General features: G+C 36.5%; 1 protein-coding gene and 1 long non-coding RNA gene across 21 annotated transcripts in view; one reads left to right on the top strand and one right to left on the bottom strand.

Annotated features, from left to right (window-relative positions):
* The window catches only part of CNTN4 (contactin 4), a 922,691-nt gene that overhangs the window by 706,955 nt on the left and 188,071 nt on the right, over positions 1–27,665 (top strand). The window lies entirely within an intron of this gene.
* LOC112662844 (uncharacterized) overlaps positions 1–27,665 on the bottom strand; it is a 171,812-nt gene that overhangs the window by 1,453 nt on the left and 142,694 nt on the right. For all 8 annotated transcript variants that reach the window (XR_007404301.1, XR_007404302.1, XR_007404292.1 and 5 more), the window contains one exon: positions 2,344–2,458. This is a non-coding gene — a long non-coding RNA (uncharacterized LOC112662844). The remainder of the gene's footprint in view (positions 1–2,343; positions 2,459–27,665) is intronic.

Genomic DNA, 27,665 nt, shown 5'->3' with positions numbered 1-27,665 from the left:
GTCTGGAGATGTGAAAAGCACATTACATATCCAGTAGAGTACTACCGGGGATGTACCAGCCAAAACAGAACAAATGATCAACACTGATCTTTCAACAACATGAACCTCGCTGAGCACTTCATAAATAATCCAGTGGACAATCACTGCAGGATGTATGGGGACCATTCTTGTTTTAATGCCCACTGGAAATGTACCCTATGAATCTGATCTTTTCAGCTGAGAAAGAAACAAGAAGCTCTTTGGATACATTTTCAGCAACGAATTGGTGTTTTGTCAGGTCAGTGCATCATGATGTTACATTGAATTAAACAGGATAATGGTGCAGTACGTAGAATAAGGAAATGCTCCCTGAGTCCTGGAAATTCAGAAATAGACTCTGGTTGGGAGATCAGAAACTTAAGGCTCTGAAATATTCAGTACTCTCAGGGATCTTGATCCTATAAGTGTTAAAGAACAAATAAGAGGGATCCCTGGGTGGCGCAGTGGTTTGGCACCTGCCTTTGGCCCAGGGCGCGATCCTGGAGACCCGGGATCGAATCCCACGTCGGGCTCCCGGTGCATGGAGCCTGCTTCTCCCTCTGCCTATGTCTCTGCCTCTCTCTCTCTCTCTCTCTCTCTGTGTGTGACTATCATAAATAAATAAAAATTTAAAAAAAAAAAGAACAAATAAGTCAGCCATTTTTCTTGTATATGTATTTTTTAACTCATTCAGTTAGTTTTCAGATATTTAGGAAGACCATAACTTAAGTAGGCCAAATCAAAGACCAGAGAAAACTACACATTTGGGCAAGTAAAGTTAAAACCCAGAAGAATAAATTGTGGCATTTTTTCTAGAGATAGGGTTATAGCTTCTGATGCTGTGTAGAATTAGAATACTGATTTAAGAGAAAATTATTTAGTTTAATTGAGTGGCTGTATATTCATCAAGGATGCACAATATAGATGAAAAACCTTTTTTTAACCAATTACACTGATTTGCACTAACTCTATTCACTAATAATTTTGTCATTTGAGACATATAAAGTAAATAAAAAATGCTAAATGGAGTAGTAAAAGTTTTACAGGGAGACCAACTCTGTCTACAAAATGAATTAGAATATATGTCAGATCTTTAATTCAGCAGCTGATTGGGAGAATGTTCATGACCTCTTAGGTATACTGGCTGCTAACAAAACAATGGACAGCTATTCTATACCAAGCCAGGAAAGCTGTTCAAATCTCCAAGTGTAACACACCTATTTTTTTCACATCAGATAGTCGCAGGTTAACACATTATCATAATCTCCACTGTCAAAATTAACCCCTGGAAAGGAGTTGTATTATAACAACACTCTACAGGAATTCACAAATCCATATGGCAGGCACAGCTGGAGAGATGGTTGCAGCTGATAATGTAGCATTTCAGAAATATCCAAAGAATCTCTACTTTGTGAAGTAATTTGGAATTTGTATGCTTCCTCATTCTCTTAAACAACACATAGAGTGGAGAAGAGAACACCTGGGAAATGCCAGATAGTTTGGTTGTAGATTTTTGAGGCCAAGTTCTCATCATTTTTTGCAAACTTTTGCCTTTGGAAAGGTAAACAAGATTTTAAAAATAAAATGCAGCTGATTTAAGTATCATATTTCTTTCATTTGTGATTCCTACTTACTGTAAAATAAGATAGGTATAACAGAACTCTGAATTGAGCGCCTAAATATAGGAAATAGGTTCCTACAGCTTCTTGTCTATGAGTCTTGGTACTATTTGAATTTGTTCACTATATCTGCAAGCCAACATTTTTTATCAATGTACAGTTCTAATATATTTCAGTGGAAATGGTTATGATAAATGGGATTTATAACTGGGTCCTAATGGAGTATGTAAATTGGGATTTCAAGATTGAAGAGAATAGATTGCTTTTAATAAGTAAAAACATCTAACTTTAGCACCCTCTCAGTTGCCAGGCATTGGCATAGAAGTGGCAGATAAAACAATGATCAAAAACAGAATGGTTCCCCTACCGTAGGATTTATGAGTCTGCTGAGGAGTAAGGAAGTATTCAAATAGTCACACTGGAGTGTGTGCTTTTGTTTGTGGGCTGGGAGAGGAACAGGATTCAATTATCTGATTGTGTAAAATACAGGGTTACCTCAGAGATCTTGTGGGTTTAGTTACAGGCCAGTGCGATAAAGTAAATATTGCAATAACATGAGTCAAATTAATTTTTTTGTTTCTCAGTACATATAAAAATTTTATGTACACTATACTGTAGTCTATTAAGTATGCAGTAGCATTATGTCTAAAAAACTACACATACCTTAATTTAAAATACTTTATTGCTAAAAAATGCTAACCATTACCTGAGCTTTCAGCCAGTCATAATCTTCTAGCTGGTGGAGGATCTTGCTTTGATATTGATGGCTGCCAGTTAATCAGGGTGATGGTTGCTGAAGACTGGGGTGGCTGAGGCAATTTCTTAAAATAAGACAGTGAAATTTTCTGCATCAATTGACTCTTTCTTTCACTTGAACACACTTAGAGGCCATTATAGGGTTATTAATTGGCCTAACTTCAATATTGTTGTGTCTTAGGAAACAGAGAGGCCCAAAGAGAGGGAGAGAGATGGGGATATTCCAGCTGGTAGAGCAGTCAAAACACACACATTTATGATTTCAGTTCACCATCTTACATGGGCACAGTTCATGGTGCCCCAAGAGACTTAAAGTAGTAACATCAAAAATCATTGCTCATAGCTACCCCCAAAAAATGTAATAATAATGGAAAAGTTTGACGTATTACAGGAATTACCAAAATGTGACAGAGACACAAAGTGAGCAAACACTGTTGGAAAAATAGCACTGACAGACTTGCTTAACACAGGGTTGCCACAAATCTTCAATTTGTTAAAAAGCAGTATCTGCAAAGCACAGTAAAATTAACTATGTCTGCTGGAAGGACATGATGTAGACTTGGAGAAAACTTCCTTGAAGAAGTCATTCTGGAGCTCAGATTTGGAAGGATAAATGAGTAGAAGGAAGGAATAGTACTACAGACAGAGCAACAACAGTACATATGTCTGGAGTGGGAAGGTTGTCTAGCCCTGAGGAAAAGTGATATGGTAATACCCGAGAGTGATGGGGAGAGTGCAAGTCTGAGTCTAAGATATAGGCAGACTGGGCCCTGGAAAAGCGTTAAAGAGTTGGGTGTTTTCCTGAAAGTAAGTTAGATATTGTGAAAGATTTTTTTTTAAGTGAGAGAGAGGATAAGTTAGAGTGGAAGGCAACATTGATAAATGGGCTCTTGACAGCTAAGGCTGATTTATTATAACCTAGCTCTTTGTGAAAAACAAAGAATGAAGCAAAATTCTCATCAGACTAAAAACAAACTAAAAACAAAAAAAACTAGTTTTTTTGTGAAAAACAAAGAAAGAAGCAAAATTCTCATCAGACTAAAAACAGAGTATAGTCATCAAAAAGTTACTTGAAGAATTATCTATAATTATAGCTCAAATAGGCCAAATTGATAAATAACCACAGGAGACTATCTTAATCCATTTGGGCTGCTATAAGAAAATACCACAGACTGGGTAGATTGTTAACAACAGCAATTTATTTCCCATAGTACTGGAAACTAGAGGTCTGAAATCAGGGTGCCAGCATGGTCAGATGAGTTTTCTTCTCGGTTCATTACAGGTAACATTTTGTAGTGTCCTCACATGGCAGAAGGGACTAGGGACTCTGCAGGGTCTCTTTCATAAGAGGACTTACCCCATTCATGAAGACTGCATCTTCATGACCTAATCATTTCTCAAAGGCCCTGCCTACTAATACCTTTACCTTTAGGGATAAGATTTCAAAATAGTAATTTTGGGAAGACACAACATTCAGACTAGAGCAGAGACTCATGACTAAATAACTAAATTGACAAGAAGAAATATGGGAAGGATATCTTTAAAGGCTTCCAACAATAGCCATGTTGTTTCTCTATATCAAATATATTTCAATCTAGGCATCTAATTAAAAAGTCTGATGTCTGTCCCCTTATTATGAGAAAACATTTTTTTCACATTTTTTTCCTAAGGTATTCAGAGGAGATGGTCCAGTATACTTACTAACACACACACACACACACACACACACACACACACACACACTATACCATCTCCCTCTCCCCCAAATCACTAGGAGTCAACAGTTCTAACTAATGCTTTATAGAGAAAGATGCTAACGTGGCATATTGGGTGTGGACACAGGAAAGGGGTTATACTAGTTCACTGTGAAGGTGATAACTGAAGCAGTAGAAAGCTCTATCTCAGTTCCTCCGAATCTTAATTAATGACCGCCAGACACCAGTAAGATGGGAAGGAAACATGGCTATCAAATTGCTTTAAACTTAAAATTTGAGATGGGGATTCTGGGAGCCCCTGTGGTCAGTTTGAGTGGATAAAGGAATACACCCATTTTGGGTTGGTGAACCTAAGACCTGTTAGAAACACAACCAATGTTAATAAATAGAGTTAAATAAAAAATCTACTCCATGATGGTGACCTAAGAAAATACTCTGTGATAAAGAGTGGAGACAAGAGGAGGGAAGAGTCAGACATTGTCTGAGGATGCAAAACAAAACATAGCAAAGATGCATCTCTGTTGTGCTTTCAGTCAAGACAAAGAAAACATGGATTTGTGAAAAACACAATGCCAATGTGGAAAGGGATCTGACCCTGATACAGACTGGCATTTAAAAGGAGCTAACAAAGATTAGAAATGTAAGAATTAAAACCTGCAGTGCAGATGTAATAAAAAGCCAAATGAACATCGTAGAAAATTGCATCAGTGATAAGCATGGCTAACTAGATAAGCTTTTTAAAAGAATGCAAAAGGAAAGTATAATGATTAGAAAGCTGCATAAATATGGAAATTCAAGAATAAAGATCCAATCTATACATAATCAATATAATTGACAAATATACTTTATCAGTGCATACATACTGTTTAATATCATGGCATACTTAACATTTCATACCAACACATCATCCTTTTAATAGTAAAAACATGTTGTACTTTTCCCTTTTTGAGAAGGAATCAAAAGTTTTTGTTATTCTTTATTTTAATAATTAGAAGAAATATAGATCAAGGTAGATATAAAAACAGAATGTGTATCTTCCAAGTTGCTGGAGACAATTAAATAAATTGTAATATATTCAACCAAAGACCAAAGGTAAAGATAAGCAAAATAGCATGAATAAGAAATTCACAAAAAGATGACAGATATAAGAGTATATTACAGAAAATATAAAGAGGTAAAACTTTCATATAAAATATAAGAACATCAGATTCAGTTAAAAATTGTTTAATCTAACCAGAATTTGATGGCATTTATTTTAAAATAAAATATCAATTTTAACAACATAGACTTTAAAAAGGAAAGATGATAGATTTACTAGTTTAAGACCAAGTATTATTTATATGCAAAAACTTTAAATTGGGAAAAGATACTTTTTATTATTGAGATACACAAACCCTAATGAAGATATTCCAATTATATTGTTTTAAACACTATAAAACATAGGATCAAAATCTATAATGCTAAATATTTAGAAACACAAGGAGGAATTACTAAAGCATATTTTGTTACTTAATTTGACAGACCAAGTAAATAGAAATAAGGATACAAAACATTGAATAGTGTAATAATAAAACATATATACTAGTCCTCTGTTATCCACAGGGAATATGTTTCAAGACCCCCAGTGAATGCCTGAAATCGAGGATAGTCCTAGACCCTATATATACTATTTTTTTCCCTATATAATATATATACATATATAGATACCTGTGATTAAGTTGAATTTATCATGGAAGCATGGTAAGAGATTAAGAATAATAACTAATAAAAAATAGTACAATTAAAACAATATACTGTAATAATTGTTAAATGAATGTAGTCTTTTTCAAAATATCTTATGGTACTGCACTAACCCTTCTTGTGATGATGTGAAATGATAAAATGCCTATGTTGAGATTAAGTGATATGAATGACATAGACATTTCGACATAGCATTAGTCTACTACTACCTTCTGACCATGTGTCAGAAGGAAGATCATCTCCTTCTAGACCATACTTGACCACAGGTAACTGAAACCATAGAAAAGCAAAACCATCCATATGAGGGAGCTACTGTATATTTATATACTTTCCTTTCAAGTTCCCATGTAATGCTTATTGTAATTGGTTAAATAATAAGCCAAGAAATAAAATTTCAACAAGTTAAAATTATACACATCAAGCCTTATTTTCTACCATTATATAATTAAACTAGAAATTAGCTATAGATAACTTTATACAGCAACAATAACCACATTTAAAAAAATCAACCCATGCAAATTTCAAGTCATTTTTCTAATACTTACTGAGTCAGAGCACAAAGAACCATTTATGGATGTTTCAAAATTTGAAGAAATGATAACAAATGTATCCATACTGATAAAATTTACAAAAAGTGCACTCAGAAGGAAGTTAACAACTTTAAATGTATTATTAAGATATTCTGGAAATCAAAATCAATAAACTAACTATTCACCTCATGAAGGTTAAAAAGAACACACACACACACACAAAAACCCTGAGGGAAAGAGAAGGAAAGAAGATAAAAGTCAAAATTATTAAATTGGAAAATAGAAACAGTATACATGAGACATCCGAGGGAGGTTTTGAAAAGGGAAAAAAAATACAAGTGTGGGATGCCTAGGTAGCCCAGTAGTTGAGAGGCTGCCTTTGGCTCAGGTCATGACCCCGGGGGTTCCATGATGGGCTCTGGCACCCGGCTCCTCACAGGGAGCCTGCTTCTCCCTCTGCCTATGTTTCTGCGTCTCTGTGTATGTCTCTCATGAATAAATAAATTTTTAAAATCTTAAAAAAAATACCATAAATGTGTTCTTTCCAAATCTAATAAAAAAACAGAGAAATATGAATAAGCAAAATTAGAAATTAAAAAGAGTAGCAGTTTTGCATACAAGATTTAAAATCATAAGAGCAAACTACCCACAATCCTGTGATCATTTGAACATCTTAAATGAAATGAAAAATCTATAGAGATCATTTAGATAACAAAATCAAATCAGGAAAATATAGAAAATTTCAATAGACCATTTATCATGAGAAGAATTGAAAGTTGTCAAGAATCACTTTCTCCCAAATGCTCTCAGTCATAAATTTTATAAGAAATGTTTTTCAAAATTTTTAAGGTAATTCCCTTACCAAGCAATTTGTGTCAGAGCAAAGACAGGATGAAAAGCTACCAGTTCATTTAATGAAATGAGTATAATCCTGGTACCAGAACCTGAGAAAGACAATAAAAGAAGCATCCTCACCTGTGAATGTTAGTAATACTTATATGGTGGTAATACAGGTCAGACACGATTTTAAATTCTTTACACATATTAACTAATTTAATTATTACAACAACCATATGCTATAAATTACCAATTTATATATGACAAAAACCCTGAGACATTGTTAAAATATGACATTCTTCAATATTTAGGAATGACTATTTTTGCATATGTCTACAATATGAGGAAATGTCTTAAAAATACAGATAACTCCACCAAGAGAATTTGCAAAAATCTTTCCCATATCCTGGATTAAAAATACAAAAACAAAGTTATAAAATAAAAACATAATGGAAAGTTCAAAAATACTCCTATGACCAGCAAAATGACAACCAACACCAAAAGAAGGTAAGAGACATATAAGAATGAAAGTGTTGATAATTATCAAAGCTGAGTGATAAATGAGGATTCATTATAACATTGTCTCCACTTTTGTAATTTGTGTATATTTGAAAATTCCTGTAACAAAAAAATTTAAATGCAAGTATATGTTGGATTTAGTGAACTCCAATGTTGCTTTTAGCTCAGAGTTTATATGGTTCTCCATTGTTAATTACCTTTCTCCAGAAAAACATTTTTCTATCAGTCTTTGTGGGAGGAAGATGTTTGCATTGTATGCAGGAGCTTCTACAATGCATGAACATATGAGTATCTTGCAAATCATATAGCTATTTTATTACTTGTTCTCCATTTGAAAATTGATCTAGATATTCAAGTTAAAATAGCTGCCCTTACTACCCTGCTTTGAGAGATGCTTATCACTAAAAATGCCTGGATTGGCAATAATCCGTTTTGCTTTTGCCTAGAGCTGTTCTGAATCTCCAGTGGCAGGCCCTCACTGTGTTACTGGGGCAAGTGTGCAGTGATGTGCATTAAATCTGCACTCAGCAGTGCTCAGATGATGAGTTTCTGCAGGGAATGAAGAAAATATACATATAAACACCCCATTTTCAAATGGCACTGTAGCCTAGTTAAGAGAATTGCTTGCGGGGGAGTGCATTATGCTAAGAGGAGTAGTTCATTTTCAGGTTAGAAAACTTTAAATTCAAGTTGACATAGCTTCTATTTTTATTTCCAAACTTATCTCAGCTGGGGAAATATGACATTTGTCACTAAAACTCAACCAGTGAAATACAGGGAAGGGATGGGGAAAGTCAGTAGTCCAAAGCCTGAAAGGGGCTGTGATCTGAAACAAGTCATGTTTTATTTTGGAGCAAATACTGTACCAAATTTGCTTTCCGCTGGTAGACCTTCTCCTGTTACTTTTCACAAAATCCCATGTACCCAGCAGCAATCCCTAATGGCAGAAATGCAATTAATATAAGTTATCTCGTGATATACTAGCATTCCAGACAGCTCGTCAACAATTAAGAATCAAGTCTGAATTAAACTCAGAAGTTCAGGGCTGAGTAAGAGTAACGCTGTGTGTGTCAATTTCCTGACAATGAGCAACTTCATTCAACAAACCACATATAAGGGGCTTCCCTCTTAAGCCACATGTAACCTCTGTTTTAATGGCAGGATAGATCCATAAAGCTTAAAGTACAGAAGCTTTCATGTGGCTACACTGAAGTTTTCAGAATCAGAATGAATGGGCTCATTAAAAGATAGAACTGGGTAAAATTGAAATTAATCCTCCATAATCCTAGCTTTAAAAACTCTCATCTCTGTTGTATACAGGTATCTTTAAAATGAATTACAAGTATGCGAACAGGCTCCCCTAGACACCCTTTTACGTTCAGCCCTACCATATCCCTTTTCCAATAGAAGCTGGGAAACAATCCAGGGTTAATGACTTGAAGAATCAGTTTGCTTTTATATATACTGACTTTAAGAAATAGCAAAGTTTTTGGAGTTTCTGTTGACAGACTGATAGAATATATTTGCCATTCATATCCTATGCCTTGTAAAAAAAAAATTGCAAAGAATTTGGGGTGTTGACCCTGGGATATGTAATTTATGCATGACTCTTGTAAGCTGTTACCTCTTAATCACTCAGGAGCCCCAGCTCTTCAAGCAGACTAATGATCCCCTGCTGACTATCAGCTCTGCTTGCAGTTCTGCCTTCAACACATCTGTCAGCACCACTTCCCAAGGGGACTCTATGAAAGTTGGAAAGTCTGACATCCATACATTAACTACCCTGTGACTTTCTCCATTAATAATGGACTGTCCCACCGTAAGCTGTGAGCTTCCTCCCCAACACTGACTGCTTTTCCTTTTATGTGCCACTATGCCTGCCATCAGAGAGATAGCCAGAGAAAAGACATCTGGCATCTGTAACTCATAGGGGGTTCATAAAAACTAAAGAGGTAGATTGTTCTCTCAAATGAAGTTCCTGGAACTACTACATGATGAATATCGTGCTAATGGCCTCCTTCCTCTAGCTTGGTAACAGCCTGCAACCAGTTGTTTTTTTGTTTTGTTTTTTGTTTTTAATCACATCCACACTGATGCACACATCCTAGGTCTTTATTTATGAGATACATTGCTAATTGTTATGCGGAATCCTTAGAGATGGAGCCCAATTATCTTGAAAACATTATTTCTTTCCATATCTGCAAAGAAATTGTCCTAAGATGTGACAACTGAGTATGTTCAGATCTATTTTCCAATTAATTGTTAAAAAGAATTCTCTGAAGTAAATCAAAATGGCCTTGAAGATTTTGGCTGAATTGTTCGTTAATTTACCTCAGATGCAGATAAAAACTGGGGGCAGAAAAGAGAAAATTGGAAGCCCACTGGGCCAGGGTGGCAGGTTTTTGCTTTTGTCCAAAATACAAAAGAAAGAACAAAGAGGTGACCAAAACAGAAATGTGTTAGACCCTGTAGGTGAATGATATTTATTTTTCTACAACTCATAAATATTGAGACATTCAGCATTTCCCTTTGACAGGTTACTTGTCAAGTTACTATAACAATAAATTACCTTATCCAGAATCTGGAACAGCACTCTAAAACTTTCAGAGACACACTGAATAAGCCAAGTGTGAGATAATAGAGAATGGTGAAAGCTCTGATAAACTAGAGACCATATATCTCATCAAAAAGGGGCAGGTGATGGTTACTACAATGTATCCAGATGGATGTTTTTAGGATCAACTAGGCAATCAAACTGACCTCATCACCATGGAACACACTCGGCCTCTGACTCACTTAAGGACAGGAGAGAACACAGGCCAAAAGACCAGAGCCAAGACCTTCTTTTCAATGAGAATGTGGGAGTAGTCCAAACAGCAATTCAGAGACTTTTTCTTGTCCCCATAGTCATGTTTTAACAGCAAAGAATTGAGACTCATGTAGCCAAGCCTGGAGCCTTCTGACTTAGAATATTAATGGTTTTTTATTTTATTTTATTTTAGATTTATTGATTTATTTGAGAGAGAGTATGTGGGGAGGGTGGGGAATGGGTGAGGCAGAGGAAGAGAGAATCTCAAGCAGATTCCCCACTGAGCACAGAGCCTGACTCATGGCTTTATCCCAGGACCCTGAGATCATGACCTGAGCTGAAATCAAGAGTTGGACACTTAACCAACTGAGCCACCCAGGAGACCTGAAAGTTGATGTCTTAAATAGGAGCAAATATCTCTTGGAACATTTCTATAGGCATAGCTTCTAATGTGCCCATGAGGGGGCCCAGTGATAAGTGTCACCACATTCAGGGAAACCCAAAACAATGACTGTCCACCAGATGTGTGTAGTTCATTTGCATTCCTCCCAGCCAGATACAGGGTGCTTCTCCTAGGTTATTTTTACTATAACTCTGTTGCCTGGCCACCTGGCTGACATTTTACCTTTGTCAGCTTTGGTAGCAAAGTCAGTTAACTTTGCTTTTGGTAGCAAAGTTAACCTAAGATAAGTTTGTTTAACATTTTATGCACTGTTGCCATGTCGGAGTGTGAGCTCAGATCTTTCTTTTTCTTCTCATTTTTTCTTCCTCCTTCTCATCCTTTTCCTTCCTCCTTCTCTCCCCCACCTTTGTCTCATCCTTTTTCTTGTTTTAGGAAAGCTAGAAGAAGTCCAGATTTTTTCAATGTTAAGTCTCCCAACTTTTAAGTGAGAACACTAGAGTAAGGTACTAGACCAGAAAACAGAAGACCTGGGTCCTGGGATTCTAGCGATTAGCTGTGTGATCTACATCAGAGCTAAAGTAAAAGACTAAAAGGTTTGCTAAGGTTGGTGAAAAGCTGTTTTAATGAAGCTGTTACTATTTTCTAATTGATAAAAACCAAAGCTCGTGTGCTCAATGCCAGGGATGCTGTTCTTCTTCCCTTACCTTTATACTCTGCTTTATCATGTGAAAATCCCAAGAGTGAGAACAAAACACTCAGAGGTCTTTCAAGCCTTAAATGCCCATTGTTGGACAAGACTTCCCAACAAAGATGCTAAGAAAAGTGATGCTAACTCTCATGGGGTTTAGACCAACATACCTGCTTTTGTTTGCATTGTCCAGAGAAATTGGGTCAAAAAAGTAATATCTGGGTGTATTTTGGCTTTTAGACTGGTTTTGCAGATGCCGGATATGTTAATACAGTACAGAGATTACCAGTGTCATCACAGCTGCTACAATTCTAGTAAAATTGCTTCATATTACGACGATGTTCTATCCTCATTCATTCAAATATCTTTATTCTGTCAATTTTGCCATCATCACCAAGAAAATGTACCATGGTGGAGAATTCACTTACAAATGAAGGAGAATTAGAATTATTTTTATTTTTCTGCTACCATTTCATCAGTCTTATGGGGACCAAGTCAGGGATTCCATTTTGTAACCTGCAATGAATAAGGGAATTATTAATTCCCAGCCTGACTCCAACATCAAATCTACATTCAGCCAATAGCCTAAGGATTTGGTTAGTTGCTCAATCTTTTTTGAAGAAACCTTTTCATATTTTTGTGGGTCAGAGGTTCTTTGTTATATAGGAAATGTATATCCATGAGGAACAGAAGGGAATAGGTTTAAAGCACACTTATTAGAAATGTTCTCGTTCATGATAACGCAGGCATTTGTTGGAATTTCATTTTCCTCCACTGACCACAAAATTAAACATTTCACCAAGGAAATGTTCCACAGGAGATTTACTCTTAGGAATAGGATCTAATCTTTTATATCACAGTAAGAAGCTGATCAAAGGTGTTAAAAGCTAGCTATTAAAGGATTAACTAGGTCACATTGAAATATATGATGTAAAAACAGAAGAACCTTTTTCTATCCAGTTTAAACTTATAAAGAATACAGAAAACAACCCCCCTCATTGTTCTCAAGAACATGTTGGTTAAGAGAAAATTTTGAGCCTTCATTCAACATTTAAAATATTCTCACCGAGCATTGTTGAAGCCATCTCAAAGAATTATGTTTTTTGAGACAAGGGAAACGAAAAGCCATTAGGTTTTAGGTAATTATGTTTATAGTTTGAAAACATAACTCTTTTGAATAGTGTGGGAAATGGCTTGCAGCAGGGCAGGAGTGTATGAAGAGAAATCAAGGATGTGGTGGTTGAAAATAATCTGACCAAGAGATGTTGGTGTTTTGAGTCTTGGGTAGTGGATGTAGCAATGGATACTTTCTGCTCCCTCCCCTAACACAAATACAAAATCTCTCTGGGCCTGTATGGTCAATCTCACCCACTGGTGTAGTGGATTCTATCCCCTCTCACCCACTCAAAGACTTGGCTCTGGCCATTGTTTTTCTCCTTTTCCCTTCATTAGATAAATTCTCCTTCCCTGCTACATCACTCCCATCTGCATTCAAACATGCAGCAACATCTTCTGTGTTAAATAAATTAGAAAGTCCCTTGACCCCCACTACCCAATTTCTATGCTCTCCTTTACAGAAAAACTGCACCAAAGAGTTACCTCTACATCTTCTGTTTAGTTGAACAGAATGCACTTAGTGCATTAGGACTCTTCCCCAGAATTGCACTTAAAGAGCCTCATCAGTGATCTCCAATGGTACTACTGCCAGTGGCAAATTCTCAGTTTTTATTTTATTTAATGAGTCAACAGCATTTGGATATAGTTGACCCACTCTAAACTTCTTGAAATACTTTCTTCCCTTGACTCTGGGATACTGGCTTCTCATTTCGGTCTCCTTGGCTGGCTTAGTCTCATTTTCCTGTCATCTTGCTATCTCCTTAAAATGAATTATAAGTATCTCAGGTCAGGCCCCAGACCTTTTGTCTTTGTATACACACACTCCCTAATGATGTCATCTAGCCTGTGGCTTCAAATACCACCTTTATACTGATGTTTCCCAAATGTCTATCTTCATGACCCCTCCCTCCTAAATCCTAGACTTATGTATCCATTGTCTGATCATCATCTTGCTTGGTAGTTTAACAGTTATCTCAAAGATAATATGAGCAAACCGAGCTTTGATCTTCTTTCTAAATCTGATCCTGCTGGAATTTTCCCAATTAGGAAAAAGCAGTTCCATTTATCCAATGGCTCAAGACTGAAATTTAGGACATAACCCTCAATTTCTTCTTTTTTTTAATGCCACTATCCAATTGGTCAACAACTCCTTTCCACCAAACTTTCAAAATATACCCTGATTCTAACCACTTCTCCCTACTTCTACCACTGCCACCCTCATTCAAGCTCCCATCATGCCTACCTTGGATTTCATAACAGCCTCTTAACCAGTCTCCCTGGTTCTATTCCTACCCCTCTCCATATCATAGAAAAATAGTGATACTTTTGAGATGTAAGTGAGCTCATGTTTCTTCCTTGCTTAAAACTCTCCACGGGCTTTTATGTCCAATTCAGAAAAAAAACCTAAAACCCTCTCTTGGCTAATAGCCTCCATTAACTTATCCCTGGTGTATCTCCATCATCATCCCCCCTCTCATTCTATTGCACCCGTATACTGTTCCTCAAAGACACTAAACATGTCCCTGCCTGCAGTGGGGCCTTTGTGTTTTCTATTCCCTTGCCTTTAAATTCCCATTTCCCAGTTACTTGCATGGCTTATGCTCTTTCATGTTAAAGCTTTGGTCATTTTCACTCCTTCCTTGATATTTCTAAAATAGTGCCATCTCTTTCATTGCTTTTTTTTCCTAATCGTGCTTGGCACCATATAGTATACTGTCCTTTTCAAGAAATGTATTTATTAATAGATTTGAGGAATTCTATGGTTGTATTTCAAAACATTTCATATTAAAACTAACATAGATATATTATCCAGTGGAATTTGGAAGTAGAACAAATATGTAATATAAATCCCTGGCTTACAGTAGATTGCTTCAGGATCTACCTCCTGGCTCTTAAGAGTGTGTGTTACATACTGCTATTCAGGTAGGGATACATCAGTGGAAAGGTTGAATTGCACGGTTGTTGTTTTTGGACTTGACAATCATCTATATTATACAACTGAGAGATACCTAGAAAATATCTTTTCTGTATTTATTCATCATTGGTTCTGCCATCCACGTGTCAAGTCCCACCACCAGTCTTCCCTACTAGAACCAGCCAGTTAGAAGTCAGCCTATAGTGCTACTATAAGAAGCCTGTGCAGAGATTTTAGATATAATTACATGGCCTGATAATCCAGATTTTGTTTGCAGGGAAATAAAACAAAATATACCTTCTTTAAAGCATTATGGAGGCTCTGTCAACCCACCTCCCCTTACCTAACTTTCTGGATAAAGAGATTCCCTCCATTCCTTCTGTAATGCACAATACCTATTACCTGTGGCAAGCTGTAGGTTCATGTCTTGATAGCCTACACTCAAGTGAACTTATACCCTTCTGTTCATCCCTATGAAGTTGTATACTTGCCAAGAAGCAGTTGTTTTTGTTCGAAACCTGTTTAGGCCAGTTGTACTTACATAGTTTAAATATTATGTAAGCTAACAAAATGTAATAAAAAGGAAAGAATTGTCATTTCTACAAAAATAACCTGGAATCCTTTGGGAAAGACTCAATAAAGGCAAGTCAGTGAAAAATAGATAATGTGGGGAAGATACAAAATAAAAGTCTGTGGAGAGGGTCATTAAACTCTAGTAGGATTCTGTACTCCTGTAGTTTCACATGTCTTATTTTACCAAAACCAAGTCCCAGGCATGATGAGGGTAGGTTAGGTAAAAATGATAACTTCAACCCCAGTCAATAGTCAACTTAAAAAAAAAAAAAATGAGGGATCCCTGGATGGCTCAGCAGTTTAGCGCCTGCCTTTGGCCCAGGGCACGGTCCTGGAGTCCCAGGATCGAGTCCCAGTATCGAGTCCCACGTCGGGCTCCCGGCATGGAGCCTGCTTCTCCCTCTTCCTGTGTCTCTGCCTCTCTCTCTCTCTCTCTCTCTCTCTCTCTCTCCCTATGTCTATCATAAATAAGTAAATCTTTAAAAAAAATGAGAAGGCAAAGGGGTACATTATTCCTATATCAAAAGATTGACAAATAATAAATTTAATTTTCTAAGTATTTATTAATGAATAATAAATATGTAGAAATATTTAAATTATATAAATACATACATAGTATCTAATAATAAATCTCATTGCATAAAATATTTACGATGTGAATATGGCATTTTTTGTGGTTTCCCATTTCTATTAACTTTTTAAACTAATCAACTAACTCTAGGTTCCAGCAGTGTAGGATAAGAGAGTTTTATATTATTTGAGTACACCTTTCAAAATTAGGGATTACATTCCCATTACAGACATGTTGAGAATACCAGAGGTGAAGTATTCAGAACAATCCTTTGAGAAAAGTAAATTATTAGTCCCATTTTATTCATGAGGCTCAAGGAGGGTAAATGACTTAGAGGTGACCTGTTAAGAACTAGTATCTACCATACTCACAGCTCCTGCTGAGTTCTTAGATTTGAATGCCACTTCAAACCTCTCCTCCTACACGTCTCATTTAGATCTTTTATAACATAGATTTTTCAAAGTAAACAACTTAAGACTGCTGAGCTAATCATGTATTTTAATTAATGGCTTCTTAATCATTGTGACATTATGATAATTGAAATGCCATTTTTACATTTCCAGTAACCAACTCTCATACTTTAAGGGTGTGTGGGACAGTTCCTTGATTTGGGAAATGCTGTATATAAAATTCTCCTCTTGGAGATTTTATAGCTCATGGATTTAGATAAGTCTTTTAGTGAAAAAATGTACCCAATTTTTTTCAATCATTGCTATTTTCCCAATGTGTCTGTCCACATGGTTTTATCATGTAATGATTCCTTAAGTTCAGTTAAACCAATATTTCATGCATATGTGTTTAAAGTATTGCTTTATAGAATGGGTACTCATGTTTTTGTCTTATAATCAGTCCTATTTTTATATACTCTCAGCTCATTGACCATAGTTCTCTGGCCTGAATCTTTTTATTATACCTTTTATTCTCATGTTTTTATCATATTCAAGAGGGGAAAGGCAAATGTTTCAAGAGCTAGACTTGACAGTTTATTCTGAGAGCTGAACTGTGACCTTGGCACCTCTCACCTTAGAGGTCGCTAAGGGCTACATGCAATTATCCACAAGCAGAGATCCACTGAAGATGGAGATCACCCCTTATTCAACAGGTCTTAGTTAAGAAGCTTATGGAGAGCCAAAAAAAATTCAAACTCCTGCCACAAGCAGAACAAGTACACCTAGGGTCAGGCATCATAAAAGAGGGTCAGCTAATCAATGTTGACCTAGCAATTTGTGATCTTAAGAGTGGCAGGAATGCTAAAATTATGTTTTTTGTCCCTTATAGCTAATGTTGGCATGTTTGTGAAGCTGGCTGAAAATAAATTTTGTGCCACATGCCCTCCTTTGCAGGATAACCAAGCCATTCGTGGTTTACTGTCATCAGTGTCTGTCCTGTGCAGACTTATGCTAGCACCTAGCCACCTAGTAAATAACAAATGAAAATTGAATACTTGTGCTCAGAGCCTTCATTGAGGAGGACTTTCCTTCCTTCCATCTTTATCCTTTGTCCCTTTGTCCTGAGTCTTCACCATCATCCATCAGAAGAGATAAGCTACAGAGATACCCCTAGAAAATACCAATCTGCCTGACTTCCCCATCTCTATACTCTAATAGGGCTGACTTAACTACTAGAACAACTCAGAGTTGAAGTGGCTTGCCCAAGATAACCCTGTTAACAGTTGACAGATGGAGTATTTATTACCTAAAACTTTAGCATAAGCTTTTAGATGACATGTTTTTCAGTTTGAATGAGATTGAATAGACATTAGAGTAAGAAGAATGAAAGCAGAGAAGCCAAGGATGTGCTAGAGCAGTCCTGTATTAGAATTAGTCAGGGGCAAAGGGGAAAATTTTTGTTTCAAACAGATTTAAGAAGGTAGAGTTTGAGGACAGATTTCCAGTAGTCATCATACAATTGGCCATTGGCTACTTGTTAAAGTTATGTAACACTCTTCAATATTATGTCTATTGTCTAATTGTTCTCTTAATCAAGATCCTTTTGGTTGCAAGTGTCAAAATCCAATTCAAATGAGCTTAAACAAAAAATGAGAATTTATTGGCATAAAACTCCCATTAGATACAGCTAGATTTTAGTTCTCAAATGATAGTTTTAGGAATTCCTTAAGCTAGCCCTTGCTGTATGTAACCGCAGCAAAAAGAGAATGGCTCATTCCCAATAATTTTAGCACAAGTTCAAAATTGCTTTATGTGCCAGCTTGAGTCATATGCCCACCCCTAAACTAATTATGGTGACTGGAGGTTATGGGGTAGTGCTGGATAGAACATTTTGATTGGGTAGACATAGAACATGTGCTCATTCCTGGAGCAAAATAAGGATAAGCCCGACTCATATAATATCATCTACTAAGAGTGGGGGAGAAATGATTCCTGTTAAAAAATGGGGATGAGGGATCCCTGGGTGGCGCAGCGGTTTGGCGTCTGCCTTTGGCCCAGGGCGCGGTCCTGGAGACCCGGGATCGAATCCCACATCGGGCTCCCGGTGCATGGAGCCTGCTTCTCCCTCTGCCTGTGTCTCTGCCTCTCTCTCTCTCTCTCTCTCTGTGACTATCATAAACAAATAAAAAAAAATTAAAAAAATAAAATCTTAAAAAAAAAAAAAAAAAAGAAAAAGAAAAAAAAAAAATGGGGATGAGTTTACCAGGTATGGAGAAGCTAAGCAATGTCCAGTTGTCATTTTATACATACTAAGGTATGCTTGCAGTCCTGGATCCCACCCCCAAAGAGTTATTTCAGGAGAGAACAGGTATATACCATGAATTGTAAGATATACTGCCCTGGAAACATGAGTAGGATTCAGGAAACCTGACTCCCCTAGAACTATATCCCTGATATATCCTGCTGTGTAGTATCTAAGAGAATACCTGGCACGTAATAGGCACGTAAAAATATTTGTTGAGTGAATGATTAAAATCTAAACATGGTGGATACAGAGTCTCAGTTTGGGGAGATGAAAAGTTCCAGGCGACAATTGCACAACAGTTTGAATGTACTTAATGCCACTGAGCTGTACACATTAAAATGGTAAATTGTATGCATATCTCACCACAATAAAATTTTTTTAAAGGAAGGAAGAGCCTACACATTAAGAAAGATAGGACTTTGATGGCATCTCTTGGCCTCTTGTTTTCCGTTTAAGCTTGCCCTAGTCAGTCTCTGGACCCCAGGAGTTATACAGTGATCAGAGGAGACAAAAGTAGTTATCCCATCTCATCCACAAAGTGAAGGCACAGATGCTAGCTACCCTCTGCTTCGTAAAAAGAGCAAGGGATACAGAATCTTTGGGATTGATGAAAATCTGGAAGATTTTCTTAACAAATGCATGTATGAAAGGGATTCATTCACTTTGAAAACTATATTTTCCTCCTGGACCAGGCAGGTAAGAATGTAGATGATTAAGATAATGTAGGTAAGGTGGAGCTCCACATAACTTCTTCCACACAGGTCAGCCACTGCTCATCTTAGGCCAGTTATTGTCTTGAAGAAATATAGTGAATTGCTTTATCTTGTGGTTTTTCCTGAGAAGACTTAAATGTCGAATTCTTTGTGAAATCTTTCAGTTTTTGAATGTTGGCAATCATTGAAAAACATTTTATATAGTAAGTATGGGAAACAGAACATCTGGCTCATGGGCCCCTGGCTTGAAATAAATGTTGTAAATGTTCCTATCTTTCTGTCTATTTTCAGTTTCTTCCAAAGGACAGACTATTGTTTACTTTCTCACAAAACACAGTAATGACCCTATGTATTTTGTGCATTTTACAGTTTAGGGTGACTTGTGTGGTTAAGACAGATATCTTCATTCCAATTTTACTCTTGAAGCCACTGAAGCTTTAAGTGGAGGTACTCATACTTGTACCCAGATCCTTGTGAAACAATGTGCTTGATCAGACAATTCAGGTAGTTTCCTTCTTTCAAAACTCCCCACCAGTTTCAGGTTGTTTATCGTTTATCTAGATAAATTATTTTTTTCCTTTCATCAGAGAGAGTTGAGTTTCTCAATTCCCCATACCTCCTTTTGTTGGTCAAGTGAGAGGAAAAAAATAATTACTTACGAGAAACGATAGAAGCAGATTTGTGTATTTAGCTCTAATAAATGCAGTAACCAGGGAATTTAAATCATATAATATTTTCTATCTTTCCAGAGATGGATAGACTTTTTTTTTCCTGAGGGAACTTTTAACTTAAGAATGTGTTTAAATCCCCTTGGCATGTCAGAATGATCATTAATGTATAGTTGCTATAGCAACCAGAAATGCTGGCAATTGAGTAGGAAAAGAGCCTGAGAGAGGAAGATAAGCTGTGTCAATTATTGAACATCTGTCAAACATTTAGCCAATTTAAAGTGACAGACAAAATGCTCAAAATTGAAGGTGGATAAAATATATTTTTACTAACATTCACTTAAGAATATCGGTTTTGTATTGTTTTGCCACTATTTTAGAGGAGTAATTAACTTTTATTTTCATTCATGTAAAGGAGGTGTTTTCTATGAGTATGATATGCTTGTATGTGTAATTTTTAATGCCATAATATTACCCATCTCTACTGGATGTTGCTTTACAGCATCTTGAGCTCTTTTGCATACATTATTTAATTTAGTCTCATGACAATGCACATACTTGGTAAAGTATATCCATTTTATAGAATTTCACATTTTCTGGGAATAGAGCAGTGAAAAAGTATGTTTTAGGACATATGCCTCTTCATTGAGGGCTCTCCTCTCCCCATTCTAGCCACTACTCATTTATGCAGAAGCAGTTCCTTACGTATTTGTCACACGTGTTTCCAGTATCCACCCTTGTACCCAGTGCAGTCATCCCAGATCAATTATTTCTCCTTTTTCCTTGAGTCTCCCTGAATCCTCAAAACCCTAACATAGCATTCTGAAGAGCCAATACCAATTAGGTAGAGCTCCCCAGTCAAGTTGAAATCTATTTGCAATCCCTGTCTGATAATGATTTCTCACCTTTGCCTGGTGTTTTCTCATTTACAAATCGTTTTCATATATATGGTCTTATTTGGTCATCAAGCTTCTGAGGTGAGGGTTATCCCTTCTTTACATGTGAGAAAATTGAGGCTTAGAGAGATTAAGTGATTTGGCCAAGATCACAAAAGGAAATGGAGGACACCTCCTCCCCTATTGCCTTTCAACTATACCGTATGAGAAAAGAGCAGTAGGTATAAAAATAGGTCATGGATTCTAAGTGCAGCCCTAATCACTTGGTAACTACAAACTAAACCAAACCAAATAAAAACAGGAGAGGTTAAACGCCTCCCTAGATACCTCTGCCTCCTCCTAAAAAGAGAGTGATAGATAGATTATCTCTAGGATATTTTCCAGCTATAATCTGTAATAATTGAGTTTTAAATACAACTTCTCTGCTAGGTTTCCCGAATACAGCTGTTTGCTTATTACCTATCATCCATCTGTTTATCATTGGTCCCTTCCTCAATTTCTAGAAAGTGAGAAAACAAATTAATTTTAAGTTATGATTTTGCTACTTCAACTTATTAGCATTAAGTATACCAGCACTATACAAATGATCAGAATATTTAATTTTCTGGGTTAGTTTTGTTTAAGTTTTAGTAAGTCATTATTCCTTGTGTTCCTCACTTCCCTTTCCTAGAAAATAGATATTACCTCCTAGAGATGAATCAAATGAATAACATAAATGAAAATAATTTCAGGAAAATGAGTTTATACTAAGATAAGATGTCATTGTAGCTTTATTAATCATAAAACCTGATCTGATCTGTTAATATAAGTGGATGATTTGGAATGAATCTTTATAGTGAAGTTGAATGAATATATAGATCATCAAACAGTTCTTTTTACAATCTTTGCTTTATCAATAATAACACAAATATTAACATTCATTGAGTGCTTGTATGTGCTGGACACTGTGCTAGTTATAATTATGCACTTTGTTTACAGCATTGCCCTTGATCCTCTCAACCACCTATAAAGTGTATGTATTTTTATCCCCAATTTTCAGATGAGAAAATTGATTCTTAGATCATTTAAGTAACTTTCTGGGTCTTACAGAAGTGGCAAAGCAAGACTTCAGGACAAAGAGATATGTCTAACTCCAAATACCAGGGTACATACCTGACCAGTTATAGAAAATATTCCTAAAATACCTTAGGTGAGGATATTTAATTTAAACACACACACACACACAGAGAGAGAGACTTAGACATCAGGTAAAAACTGTGATTACCACATGTTATTTTCTTCTAAAACTTTTTCTCAAAGCTACATTCCCCTGCCCCCAACAAGTCTTTGCTGTATTGCCATAAAAGAGATACAAGAGTCAATGGTAAGAATCCACTATTTCTAAGAGCCAACGATTTAAAGAACAATTCTAAGTGGTAGTGAGTGGGTGGGAGATTAGTGTACAATTACTTTTCAAAGAACATTCAGAGGAGAATTATGAACATCAGTAAGAAGAGGACATTACTAAATGGGAGAAGGGAGGTAGGATAAGCCTCTAAGTAGAAAAAGAAATGATAAGGGTTTATAGTAGTCAAGACATTTAATCATAGAGGACAGAAACTCAGTATCCACTAGGGAATCTTTTTTTGGTGCATAGATTTATTGACTTCTTCAAAAGCAGATTACATGAAAGACAAGAATGTCCCCTCAAAATTGATTCTCTCAAATTACTAAGATATCACCTGCACTCACTTTCTCTGCCTGTCAGCTCTGGGTCTTAGATTTATCTTTTCACACTAGCTTGTCAGTAGCACATTAGACATGAGCGTGAGGCACTTCCATGTACACCCTGTGACTCTCCAAACCTGAGAAGAAGAAAAAGGCCCCTTTTTGCAGGTATTTGAATTTTAGAAGATTTTGATTGGCTGGTTTGTGTCATATGACTCTTCCTCAACCAATCATTGTGCCTTAGGCAATAAGGTAATTTGATCTACCTCAAGACTCATCCCGATTTGTATGGCCAGCCTTTTTTTTTTTTTTTTTTTCTGTATGGCCAGCCTTTAAGGAATGATGAGTGGGTACCATGAGAACCAATTGAAGAATTGCCAAGAAGAGAAACCTGCCCTTTATGGCAAACCAAATAATGAGGAAAAACTCATAAATGATTAATTTTTCATCAGGGTCTGTCCACCACATCACAAGGCAGAACTTGACCATTACAGTCAATGAATATCTTTTATTTTTAAAGATCCAAATAAAAATAAGTACTTCTCTTTAGGGAAGTACAGATCCGTTTTTAATAGACCACCAGGCCAAATGCTTTTGCTACTGGTTTTAAGTCAGCACTGGTAAATTGCAGAGAAGAGATGGAAAAAGCATCTTGGATTACAATGAAGACTAGTATTTGCTTGGCAAATTTAATTAAGGGTTAATTTAGGCTTAAAATTTAAATGTCAGTTGTTTGAATTTCGATCACATCTTTAATTGAGGAGGGTGTAGAATTGTTTAATTATCTGATGAAAAGGCTGTATATCAGTGACTTGTGTGGGAGTTGGTGACATTGCTTGAAAACTTGTTCTGTTAGTCATATTACTGCTTGAATCCTTTTAAAAATGTAAATAATTATAGTTTAACTGACATTTTCTACCATTTACTCAAAATTTTTAATCATTCCTGAGAATGCATTTCAGTTCCCACATTGAGTATTTTTTTCCTTTCTCTCCAGAAATTGCTAAGCTTCAAGTAATAAGACAGATTTTGATTATGTTGTGACAAAAAGCACAAATTCTATTAATGATGATTTGTGCAGCCTTCTCTTAGAAAAAAATCTTTAAATGTTGATGTACTAGTGACCTGCATATCCTGATATTTCAAGATTTAACTGGTCACCTAGTTCACTGAAACTCTGAACATCTCTGAGTGCCATAGGATTAGGTGCTGTGGCATACCAAAGCAAACAAGAAGATAGTTATCCTGGCCACATTTCCCACTATAGTTATTTCAGTGAAGGCCCTGGCAATGTCGGTCATGAGAACCCCTGTACCCACCTTGTTAGTGGCTCAGTTAAGCCATGTTGCAATGGCTTCTAGCATAGAAAGAGGAATCTTTGCCAAAGTGTCTATTTCAAAAAATAATCAATCAATCAATCAATCAAACAAACACACAAAGTGTCTGTTTGGATCCTAAATCTAATTCCACTGATCTTGTCTATGGTCCTAAAATAGATCATATATTTTCCTATGTCTCACTTTCCCTGTTCCTCCAATAGCACTAATCTTTATTCTACTTATTTCCAAAATCTGATGGAGCCAACAAATGAGATAATGAATACTGGAGTGTTTTAAAACGTAAAGTCTTAAACAAGTTGTGGTTCTGCTCATGTATTTATAAGACAAAACCTCACTTAAAGGTAGATATGAAAATCTAGCTAGCAAATCACAGGTTTACTTCCTCCTACAAGTAAATATCATAGTCCGGGGGTTACTGCTACCTTTGAGTAACCACAGTCTGGCCAGGTCACACAGCTGTCATCTGGTAACTCAGTTTCATTGACAAATATTGTTTAGCCTGTTGTGTTGTATGGCCTAACCATTTCTGCATGCCTATCTTGGTGCTTTTATTGAGTCTTTCCTTCTCTTAGATATTTGGAAGACTATGAATTAGTCATCTTTTTTTACTCTGATTCTGTAAACTTGGTAAAATTCCATCAGAGAGTCAGGGGGAAAAACAAGGAAAGAGAAAAGGCTTAGGCATTCTTATTTGAAAAATATGGGTTCTGATGTTCTAGATTTTCTGTCCTCCTCTAATTTAAGTGATTTTGATTTGCAGTCAGTGATCTGATGGAAGTAGTGTATTCTCTTCTTTACAGGTAACTTTCTTCTCACTAACACTTTTGGCCTGGAGTTTGGTAATAAATTGTTGCTCTAGGAAACTTGTAACATTTGGAATTCGAATTCAGTTCAACCAATATCCACTAAGTTGATTACAGAATGTGAGGGACAAAGCATATGTTCCCCTGCCATATATATTCTTGTCCACAAGTAATACTCAAATCTGTTATCTGGAAAAGAGACACGTAATTGAACCATTCTAATATAGGAAAAACAAAATTCTAATATGTGAAATAATGTGTAGTTGCCATGAGGCAGAAAAGAAACACATGTTTATTTGGTTGTTGAGGAGAGACCATATTTGTTTCCAGGAGGGAAGAGGACTCTTTGCAAAAGGTAGTGGTTGAGACAAACAGAAGTTGGAAGGGCATCCTGAGAGAGAGTGCTAAGCCAATGTAGGGAGATTGAAAAGCATAGAGCACATCAGAGGATCAGTGACTCTTTCCCCACTTTACTTTAAGCAACCCTACTTAGCAGTACAAACATTTCTTAAAATATGGTTTTGTTGGAAAGGACAAATCACACAAAAAACTAAAAACAGAGCTCTCTGCTTACAGCCAAGACAGGTGAGCAGAGCTTTCCCACAATGCCTTATCTTTGCATTTAAAGGTGATTTCAGAGGGAATAGATATGTATTGTATGACAGACTAATCAAAGTAATCATCCTCTCTGATGTTTTGCAAAGCCTAGCTTGAAGAATACTCCCCCAGAATAGGACTTACTTGGAGAGAGGAGTAGAAAGCTAAAACTGGATAATTTGAAGTCCTGCTTTAGAAGGACTTGACTACTAGCTTGATGTATTTTATTTGATCCAAGTTGCAGTGGAGATCACATAGGACTTGTGTGGGAAGGAGGAACATGATCCAAAACTGCTCTTTAGACAAATTAATCTGGCAGTGGTAGGTAGGTTGTCCTGGAAGGTTGGCAATATGGCAGGATGTTCTTAGGCCAGTGACAGGTAATGATGAGATGGGCACAGAAGCAAAAAATCTTGTGAAGTTCTGATCCACAGTATTTGTATAACTGATTGGATATGCCTTCCCTTAGCAGTACCTTCCCCCAACATTCCTAGAGAGAATCTGAGGCCTCAGGCAGAGGCATTGTATGAAAAGGACATAAGTATTAAGCTGAAAAAGTTATATCTCATTTTCTTCTGTTCACTTCCTACCCATGAGAAAGTGGCGTTCTCTCTAGAATGGGGCATTGAACTATGATCCCTATCTCTTTAACTTTTACAAAGTTTTCACAGTATCTGAAGTATTTTATACTTAACTGTCAAAGGTATCTATGCTTCAAGGAATTAATACTTACCAAAGGAGCTATGGATGTTGGATTGGAGGTCTTCATAAAATAGGTGATACCTTTGATTTCTTTAAATGACAGATTTTTAACAAATAACTGAAAGAAATACCGTTTAATCCCAATAAGCAGAATTTTTATCTGCCCATCATAGTCCATTCAAGGTACATCTCTTCACGGTAGCCTTACTGGTTTGACTGCGCTGAGTCAGCTGGACCACTCACTTCTTCACAATCATACAAAGCTCTGATGTGGATTTTGTGTAGTTTCAGAATCACCCCCACCATTCCATAGAAATACTCACGTTACCTTATGTTTATATTCTCCAATACCATTTTCAGGCTAACAAGAGCACGCACACAACTAACTGTCGATTCCATTTCTTTTGCCCTTACTTCTGTATTCCAAAACAGGTCATAAGCTAAATTGCCTACTGAGCAATATGGGCCTTTTTAAGAAGTAGGAATCGGTCAAGGCTGTGGCAAAATGGAGACCTGCTACTCAGTTCTGCCACTAGTTTCCCTGATGGAATGAGATAAATGTGTGTCAACCTTTTAAAGCAGTGTTTCTTCGAGTGTGATCTCAGACAAGCAGCAGCAGCAGCACCTGAGAACTTGGTTTCAAATTCAGATTCTTGGTTCCTGCACTGACCTTCTGAATCAGATACCTGGTGTGGGATGCAGCATTGTGTGTAGTAAAAGGCATTCTGGTGATTCTGACCTCACTCAAGTTAGAGAACCATTAGTGTAGTGGGTGCTGTGCTATATACCTCTTTAATTTCTCTTAGGGACTGGTAACTGAGAGTTTTGTTTGAGTTTCAAGAAAATCTCAATATGTAGATGTTTATTTGATTTTTACTGTTGTTAAGGCATGTAAAACTATAAAAGACACACACGCTTACGCAAGCTAAATCCATTCTGTGTGCCATCACTTCCCAGCCTCTACTCAAGAATCTGAAAGTGCTAACAAAAAGGATGCTGTTCTGTTGAAAAAAATATATGGATTCTTCCTTTAGCGTATGAAAGTTTGCTGACACCAAACCTAGACAATATTTCCTTAACTTTTTTCTGATATATTTCTGAGAGCAAAAGAGAGTCAGCATGTACTCCTGGGAATCTGGGAGCATATCCTGGAGCAATCAGCTGCAAGTACATGATTTTGTTGAAGCCTTTCCTTATACATTTAAGATTTGTATGAGTTTTATATATATTTCATCATATATTCATATTTGGCTTATGTTCAAGACAGTGTGTTAAATTCCACTCAAGTTAAAGTTAACTTTTACCTACAAAATTTTAAAGAAAATCTACACCCCAGAAAAATGCCTAATTTAACTAACAAAATAGAGTCAAGAAAACAAGAAGTAACTCATTAGGGGGAAGAGATTGTAAACTATACACAAGAGCAATATTCACAGTTAGTATATTTGACTAGAAAATGTCCCTTTTTCCATGTTATTTCCCATATCTCCACTGCCACATCTGAGTGACCAAAGAGCATGCACTAAACAATCATTTAATGCAATGAGTGAATAGTCAGGAGGCTTATTTTTAGAAGTGTTTGCCACAGGTTTGCATGGTATTTAGCACTAGGTCTTTTCTAATCCTTGCCTCACATGATCACCATTTCATTCCTCCTAAATCATTTCTACAAATATGGTAAAGAGGTTTGACCTTATGTGCCAACACCAATTGCTTGGAAGTAACTGGCTGAAGCA

The sequence above is a fragment of the Canis lupus genome, chromosome 20 (genome assembly GCF_003254725.2).
Source record: "Canis lupus dingo isolate Sandy chromosome 20, ASM325472v2, whole genome shotgun sequence".
Classification (NCBI taxonomy): Eukaryota; Metazoa; Chordata; class Mammalia; order Carnivora; family Canidae; genus Canis; species Canis lupus.
The sequence above is the reverse complement of the archived record's forward strand: the minus strand, read 5'-3'. Positions and strand labels throughout refer to the sequence as shown.